A 10,234-nucleotide genomic window follows, 5' to 3' on the forward strand; every position below is an offset into this window, starting at 1 on the left:
GAATAAAAAAGCCCTAAACAAATAAATTCAACCACATTTTGCTTTGTTGTGTTTTTCCTTTTATTTAATCTTACTTTCTTTTTGTTAACACACTAATTATTATTATTATCATATCAACTCTTTCTACCAATTATTGCCTCCAAAACCATCGTTTTCCATCAAATCAATGTTGTGACTCAATAATGAAAGTTACTAAAACCAACTAACCCTAAAATATATAGAAATATATAACTCTACGTATACAACTTTAATGGACTTTGGCATTTTGAAGGGTTTTTCCAAAAATAAAAATTACGACTTATGTTTTGAAGTAGTTATAAAGTGTTACTCTTTTATGTTACCATTTATGTGACATGATTTAAAGTGTTTAATATAAAAAAAATTTATATATATAGAAATTATATTTTTTAAAAGATAATGTAAATAATCAGAAATTACAATAGTTAATAATTCAAAATATTATTTAAAAAGTACTTCAAAAAATCTTTTTAAACCATACTTTTTGCAATAAACATTAACATAATTCTCAAGAAAAAACCATACTTACGAAGCATACCATTTGTGCTTTCTTTTGCACTTAATGGACTTTGGCAAAGTATTAGAAAAGTGGACTATCTCTTTATTTCAGTTTATCTGATACTATAATTTAAAATATAGAAGTTAAATTATCTAATTTTGATGTGTATTTAAATATAGAATTCTCAAACCAAAAAAATTATATATTTTAAATTACATTTAAAAAATAGTATAAATCACTTTAGTTTAGTGATTCAAAATATTATTTAAAAAGTATATTAAAAGACCATTTGGAACCATAGGAAACATAAAAATATAACTGAATTATTATATTGTGTCAATTTATTGAATCACAATACATCCAAACAAAGTGGATATGTAGCTATTCACTGTATATAAAAGATTTCACAAGTCGAGTACTGTGGTGGATCAAAGATTTTAAAATTGTGGGTGCCCTGAAAGTGGCGGAGGCAAAAAATATATATATATGTTAATACTTAATAGTGAAATTTGAACTGCGCTCAACAACACTAAAAGAGCCTTAAACACTCACCCAAGAGCCAATGCCCATCAGATCATTGTTCATTGGATATTTTATGTTAAGTTTATACAAATACCTCTTAATTTCTATATAGATATATATATTTCGAGACGAGGTTAATGGCCGATCGAGCACCCAATCTATGTTATGGTTTTAGTTAAAATGTGTTTTAGTTCAATGTTTTCTAAAAAAAATCCTTAAAAGATCAAGTGCAACTCATTAAAAAGGCTATGGTATACATCACTTTCTGAATTAAATTGCCTTTTGAGTATTAAAATAACAAGAATAAAAAAGTACTAATATATTTTGCTCACCTATATCAATAGCTTGGTGACCGTTTTAATTAAGCAATGAATTCTTTCCTTTTTTTTTGTATTTTATCCGGTGTTTGATATTTGTATTAGAATTTTGATTAATTAATTAATTATATTTCACAACATGTAAGAATCATTTACAGGAAAAAAAAATTGTATTAAAATTGTTTTTCATACTTAAACTCGAATTCGAAATTATTAATTAAGAATGAAGTAACTTTATCCCTCAGCCACAGCTTTCGTAGGTAATTAAACAATGAATTCAAACACCCTTTGGGGAATCAAAAGGCCAATTCTTATATATGGATTCTGAAATTGTACACAATCACTTTTATATATGGAGTTTGACTTTGTTTTTATATCAAGCATGATTATTGTTAACATAACTAGCTACGGTTATAAAAGTTAACTTGATAATTTATTACTTTTTCTTTTCTAAGGAAAAATAATAAAGGAAAAAATTAAACCTCTTAATTATATACTGACCTCTTTTTAGTGATACAAATTAAATATATAGTAGAAATTCTAGATCTGTCACGAGCCCACGACATATTGAAACAATCAATTAGGATTGATGCGATCTCCAATATTGCATTATCACTCTTATGATGCAATGTCCACTTTAACTTTCACTAGTATACTGTACAGTAATTTTCTTGTGCTTGAGATTGACAATTATAATGTTAATAAATATAATAATTAAAAGAAGATAGTACAAATTAAATAATGTATGCCTTTAAGTTAATTAGATGACTTGCAAAATAAATAAAAAATATTGATGGATGATGATAAGGATAACAATTAGTATCAAAGTCACAATGATCAGTTCTTTATAAATTGTATTATCAAATTAAGTATCATATGAATATATACTTCAAATCAAAAGAAGGAAAAATCTACCACATTTAAAGTAAAAGAAGAAGAGTTGAAACATATGCAATTAGTGAACAATGAAAATATGCATTTGAACTCTAATTACCCAATACTTTTTGTTAGAGGTGGAGTCAAAAAAACTTCTAAACGGATTTAAGACTACAAAGAGATAACAAAAAAATTAATATTTATTATATAATGTAATTTTTCGATAAAAGGAATTCAGATACTCCCCTAGCTACGCCATTGCTGCTCAATTGATTACGTGCATGTGAAACAAAAAAGATATATATAGTGTGACATAATGGACACACACCTTTTATTTCAAAGTAAAATATGGTTTTCATAGTGTGAAACGCATTTGAAGATATTGTCCTCAGAGAGAGAAAAATCATACGTACATCATTTTTTCTTAGGATGAAAAAAACTCTATAAAGTATAGCGATTTAATTTTTCACCAGAAGCTCATATTAGAATTGACCAATAGGTAAATCTTGTAATCAGTATCGTCTCGACCATAAGGCCACCAAAGCAATCGCTTGAGACTCCAAATCTTTTAAGGTCCCCATTTTTTCTTCTATATATATATAAGGGATTGATCTTTACATAATAATCGACTGGATTCACAATTTACTTTCCTAAATGTTATTATAAGTTGATTATGCATGGTTATACACTTACAATAAATGGATTATATAATATTTAACTAGTTAATTTTAATCTAACTAGTTAAATAAACACCTATTTAGATTAATTCTTGTGAGATAGCAAAGGCTCCACCCCTAGTTTTTATGATTTATTTATTTTTTTGAAAAATGCGCCAAAGGTTGACCTTTTTTTTTCTTAGTTTTCCACCCGGTGTTCGGAGCCCATATTGGAGCTCCGACTAAATTCGGATCGCGCACTGCAGGCCCATTCGGGGGTGGTGCTCCCAACAAGATTTTCTCCATACCCAAGGCTCGAATCCGAGACCTCTTGCTAAGGGTGAAGCACTCCTACCAGTGCACCACAACCTATGTCGGTAAAGGTTGACTTCTTTAACTAGCTGCAAAATTCACAAAAATTTAGAGGACACTACTAAATTTTTTTTAAAATTATAATAATCATGAATGATATCATTATAAAGGGGCCATTCACCAAACAAATATAGTCAATCATAAACTTAGAAAAGATATAAGATTTATTTATTTCCAACCCAAAAGTAGAGATGCTCACCTATGCCCTCTATTGATGGTCACCAATTTAATTAATTATCTTGGCTTATTATACACCACTTGTAATCTTGTGGTGGAAGGTTTGACATTTTATAGAAGAACAATTAATTGTACAATGAAGAGTGAAACAAAAAAATAAATGGTTATATCTTTATCTTTGTTTGTCCTTGATGACAAGATAAATAAAATATGATATAATTAAAAGAATTGCAAGTTGAGATAAAATAATTTGTTCACAATCCATGAAATGTGAGAAAGAGAGTTGAATTAGCTTGATGCTGAAAATAAATTTTAAAGTATTAAAATAAAAATTATAATTAAGCAATTGCTAAGTTGAATTGAATTATTAAAAATTGAAACTAACAATAATTAGTTTGTTTGTTTGATAAAAAGGTGTTGATAAATACCCTTTTTTTTGTTGCTAAAATGTCTTAATTCATATCCTAAAGCTATTTAAAAAAAATATAAACAGAAAATTAATTATATTTGATAAAAATTATTTTGGAGATTACGAAAAATATTAAGAATAAAATCGTAAAAGATTTGAATCATTGGACATCAATCATTCTATGCCAATAATGGGGACATTTGAATTTTTGAGCCCAATAGATAGAAATGTTAGTGGAGAAAGTCATTGGTTAATGGAAGGATTTTTATGATTTTTCTAGGATTTGTGTTATTAGAAAAAAGTGTACATGAGTTATTATATGGTGGAAGAATTTAATTGGAGAATAGATTTTACATTTTAAGTCATGCTTAAAATTTTTTTATTGTTAGGGCATGATATTTTAACTCAAAGTGCCTTGATATTAAAGCAAAGATAGAACATAAAGAAGCACTTAATATGAGTATTGATTTATTAACTAATTGAAATTTATTTCCTCCATATTTTTCTTCTTTTGATGAAATTGTACAAGTTCTTGTAATTCTTTTTGTTTGATTTTTGAAAGTCTATGTTGAATCTAATTATGGAGAATTGATGAGACGTGCTTAAGATGTTAGATATTAAATTTGAAATCATCTGGAATTGATTTGAATTGCTTTTAAAAGCCCCAAATAAGAAAAGGAGAAGAAATTTCTCAAAAATTTATTGTTCTATTGTCTATTTGAAACCTTAACCCGAAGGGAAAGGATAATAAACTGTCATTTTATCTTTCTCCACTTTAATATCAATTTTTTTAATCTAAAATATGATTCAAATCTATGACGTACATCTACCTCACATATCATATGTTGAGGTCCCTTTTCTATAACTAAAAGACAAGTTGAATGAACAGTATAGTGTCTTGTTGAGTTTTGCATCCCAAAAGCCCTACCTTTCTCTTGTACAATTCATCACAACAGAAAAAAAACTTATCACAAATTTATGTTGTGTTTAATGTTCTTAGCTTTAAACAAATATATTTAAAGTTACGAATTCATATCTATTACTTAATATAATTGTAGTTGACTTTTAAACATAATTTATGCTCCATATTAAAAATACCAAGTTTCAATGAATCTAGTATCAGGAGACTAAATGTACATCTAATCACCAAATATAGTTGTTGCACTCCTCCAACTAGACCAAAACTCAGTAGAGTTCGGGACAAGTGGTGTGCATTCAAAATTTATCATCAAACTTTTATTTAAAATACGATTATAATCCGTGACGTACATCTACCTCGCATATCATGTGTTGATATCCCTTTTCTATAACTAAAAGACAAGATGAATGAACAGTATAGTGTCTTGTTGAGTTCTGCATCCCAAAAGCCCCATCCTTCTCTTGTACAATTCATCACCACAGGAAAATTTTTTTATCACAAATTTATGTTGTGTTTAATGTTCTTATCTTTAAACAAATATATTTGAACTTTCGAATTCATATGTATTACTCTTTTAAACATAAATTCATGCTCCATATTAAAAATATCAAGTTTCAATGAATCCAGTATCAGGAGACTAAATGTGCATCTGATCACCAAACACAGTTGTGCACTCCTTCAACTAGACCAAAACTCAGTAGAGTTCGGGACAACTGGTGTGCATTCCAAATTTTTATCTACAATATGATTCAAATTCGTGACATACACCTACCTCGCATATCATGTGTTGAAGTCCCTTTTTTGTAACTACAAGTTGAATGAACAGTATAATGTCTTGTTGAATCTGCATCCCAAAAGCCCTATCCTTCTCTTGTACAATTCATCACTATAGAAAAAAACTTATCACAAATTTATGTTGTGTTTAATGTTCTTACCTTTAAACAAATATATTTAAAGTTGCGAATTCATATCAATTACTTAATATAATTGTAGTTGCCGTTTCAACATAAATTTATGCTTCATATTAAAAATATCAAGTTTCAATAAATTTAGGGGAGACTAAATGTGCATCTGATCACCAAACATAGTTGTTGCACTTCTCCTACTAGACCAAAACTCAGTAGAGTTCGGGACAAGTGGTATGCATCCCAAATTTATCATCACACTTTTATCTACAATATGATTCAAATTCGTGGCGTACACCTACCTCACATATCATGTGTTGAGGTCCCTTTTCTATAACTAAAAGATAACTTGAATGAACAGTATAGTGTCTTGTTGAGTTCATCATCCCAAAAGTCCTATCCTTCTCTTGTACAATACATCACAACAGAAAAAAAACTTATCACAAATTTATGTCGTGTTTAATGTTCTTAGCTTTAAACAAATATATTAAAGTTACGAATTCATATCTATTACTTAATATAATTGTAGTTACTTTTAAACATAAATTTATGTTCCATATTAAAAATACCAAATTTCAATGAATTCACTATCAAGCTATCAAGAGAGTAAATGTGCATCTGATCACCAAACAGAATTGTTGCACCCCTCCAACTAGACCAAAACTTAGTCAAGTTCGGGACAAGTGGTGTGCATCCCAAATTTATCAACAAACTTTTATCTACAATATGATTCAAATCCGTGACGTACACCTACCTCACATATCATGTTTTGAGGTCCATTTTCTATAACTAAAAGTACCAAGTTTCAATGAATCCAGTATCAGCAGACTAAATGTGCATCTGATCATCAAACCTAGTTGTTGCACTCCTCCAACTAGACCAAAACTCAGTAAAATTCAAGACAAGTGGTGTGCATCCAAAATTTATCATCAAACTTCTATCGACAATATTATTCAAATTTGTGATGTACGCCTACCTCGCATATCATATGTTGAGGTCCCTTTTCTAAAACTAAAAGACAAGTTGAATGAACAGTATAATGTCTTGTTGAGTTCTGCATCCCAAAAGCCTCATCCTTCTCGTGTACAATTCATCACAACAGAAAAAAAAAACTTATCACAAATTTATGTTCTGTTTAATGTTCTTAGCTTTAAACCAATATATTTAAAGTTACGAATTCATATCTATCACTTAATATAATTGTAGTTTACTTTTAAACATAAATTTATGCTCCATATTAAAAATATCAAGTTTCAATGAATTCAATATCAGGAGACTAAATGTGCATCTGATCACCAAACACAGTTGTTGCACTCCTCCAACTAGACCAAAACTCAGTAGAGTTCGGGACAAGTGGTGTGCATCCCATATTTATCATCAAACTTTTATCTATAGTATGATTTAAATTCGTGACGTACACCTACCTCACATATAGTGTGTTGAGGTCCCTTTGCTATAAATAAAAGACAAGTTGAATGAACAATATATATAGTGTCTTGTTGAATTCTACATCCCAAATGCCATATTCTTCTCTTGTACAATTCATCACAACAGGAAATATTTTTTATCACAAATTTATGTTGTGTTTAATGTTCCTAGCTTTAAACAAATATATTTAAAGTTACGAATTCATATCTATTACTTATTCTAATTATAGTTGACTTTTAAACATAAATTTATGATCCATATTAAAAGTATCAAGTTTCAATGAATTTAGTATCAGGAGACAAAATGTGCATCTGATCAACAAACACATTTGTTGCACTCCTTTAACTAGACCAAAACTTAGTAGAGTTCGGGACAAGTGGTTTGCATCCTAAATTTATCATCAAACATTTATCTACAATATGATTCAAATCCGTGACATACATCTACCTCGCATATCATGTTTTGAGGTCCCATTTCTATAACTGAAGACAAGTTGAATGAACAATATAGTGTCTTGTTGAGTTCTGCATCCCAAAAGACCCATCCTTCTCTTGTATAATTCATCACAACAGGAAAAAATTTTTATCACAAATTTATGTTGTGTTTAATGTTCTTAGCTTTAAACAAATATATTTAAAGTTATGAATTCATATCTATTACTTAATATAATTATAGTTGACTTTTAAACATAAATTTATGCTCCATATTAAAAATATCAAGTTTCAATGAATCTAGTATCAAGAGACTAAATGTGCATCTGATCACAAAACACAATTGTTGCACACCTCCAACTTTAGAACCATGAAGAAGAAGAGGAATGATCTGATTTGGGAACCTCCTTGAGAGCAATTATGTATTGGCAATAGATAATATAGATTCTGTTATATTAGCTCATTTGGTTAATAAAGCCAAATGTAAAAGCCACCTCTTGCATTTTCTTCATCTCAAATAGGATATCTTGATATCCTCTTCTCTTATTAGGGAGTAGTAATTCACTAAGTGTAATCTCCCTCAGATCATATGTAACTTTTTGCTGGAAGATGAATAAAATGTGTTTATTTTAAAAAAAAAAAAACTAGACCAAAACTCAATAGAGTTCGGGACAAGTGATGTGCATCCCAAATTTATCATTAAACTTTTATCTATAATGTGATTCAAATCCGTGACGTACATTTACCTCGCATATTGTGTTGAGGTCCCTTTTCTATAACTAAAAGACAAGTTGAATGAACAGTATAGTGTCTTGTTGAGTTCTGCATCCCAAAATCCCTATCATTCTCTTGTACAATTCATCACAACAGAAAAAAAAAAAAATTATCACAAATTTATAGTATGTTTAATATTCTTAGCTTTAAACAAACATATTTAAAGTTACGAATTCATATCTTTTTACTTAATACAATTGTAGTTGATTTTTAAACATAAATTTATGCTCCATATTAAAAATATCAAGTTTCAATGAATCTAGTATCAGGAGACTAAATGTGCATCTAATCACCAAACACAATTGTTGTACTCCTTCAACTACACCAAAACTCAGTAGAGTTCGGGACAAGTTGTGTGCATCCCAAATTTGTCATTAAACTTTTATCTACAATATGATTCAAATTTGTGACGTACACCTATTCACATATCATGTGTTGAGGTCACTTTTCTATAACTAAAAGACAAGCTGAATGGACAGTATAATGTCTTGTTTAGTTCTACATCTCAAAAATCCTATCCTTCTCTTGTACAATTCATAACAACAACAAAAAAAACATATCATAAGTTTATGTTGTGTTTAATGTTCTTAGCTTTAAACAAATATATTTAAACTTACGAATTCATATCTATTACTTAATAAAATTGCGGTTGACAAACATAAATTTATGCTTCATATTAAAAATACCAAGTTATAATGAATTCAATATCAGGACACTAAATGTGCATCTGATCACCAAACACAGTTGTTGCACTCCTCCAACTAGACCAAAACTCAGTAGAGTTCGGGACAAGTGGTGCGCATCCCAAATTTATCATCAAACTTTTGTCTAGATTATGATTCAAATCTGTGACGTACACCTACCTCGCATATCATGTGTTGAGGTCCTTTTTCTAAAACTAAAAGACAAATTGAATGAACAATATCGTGTCTTGTTGAGTTCTACATCCCAAAGGCACTATCCTTCTCATGTACAATTCATCACAACAGAAAAAAAAACTTATCACAAATTTATGTTGTGTTTAATGTTCTTAGCTTTAAACAAATATATTTAAAATTACAAATTCATTTCTATTACTTAATATAATTGTAGTTGATTTTTAAGCATAAATCTATGCTCCATATTAATAATATCAAGTTTCAATGAATCTAGTATCAGGAGACTAAATGTGCATCTGATCACCAAACACGATTGTTGGCTTGTTGCACTCCTCCAACTAGACCAAAACTCAGTAGAGTTCGGGACAAGTGATGTGCATCCCAAATTTATCATCAAACTTTTATCTGCAATATGATTCAAATCCGTGACGTACATCTACATCGCATATCATGTGTTGAGGTCCCTTTTCTATAACTAAAAGACAAGTTGAATGAATAGTATAGTGTCTTGTTGAGTTCCTATACTTCTTTTATAAAATTCATCACAATAGAAAAATAAGCTTATCACAAATTTATGTTGTATTTAATGTTCTTAAGTTGAAACAAATATATTTAAAGTTACGAATCTATTACTTAATATAATTGTAGTTGATTTTTAAATAAATTTATGCTCCATATTAAAAATACCAAGTTTCAATGAATCTAGTATCAGAAGACTAAATGTGCATCTAATCACCAAACAAAGTTGTTGCACTCCTCCAACTAGACCAAAACTTTGTAGCATTCGGGACAAGTGGTGTGCACACTGTCTTGCTCCTACCTTATGAAAGCAAAGAAATATTATCCAATAGACACAAGCTAAAAAAAAGTATTATCAAAGCAGGTTTGAAAGACAAATATTGACAACAAAATGACAAAATACACGGAGCAAAACTTGAGAATAAATTATAGTCGAACCTCTATTATAACATCATTTGTTCAAACATTTTGTGGCTGCTACATCGTAATGTTGTTATAGAGAGTTATAATATAACAGAACATAAAACAAAAAGA

This window comes from Solanum tuberosum, unplaced genomic scaffold, assembly GCF_000226075.1.
Source record: "Solanum tuberosum cultivar DM 1-3 516 R44 unplaced genomic scaffold, SolTub_3.0 scf00371, whole genome shotgun sequence".
In the NCBI taxonomy this organism is placed as follows: Eukaryota; Viridiplantae; Streptophyta; class Magnoliopsida; order Solanales; family Solanaceae; genus Solanum; species Solanum tuberosum.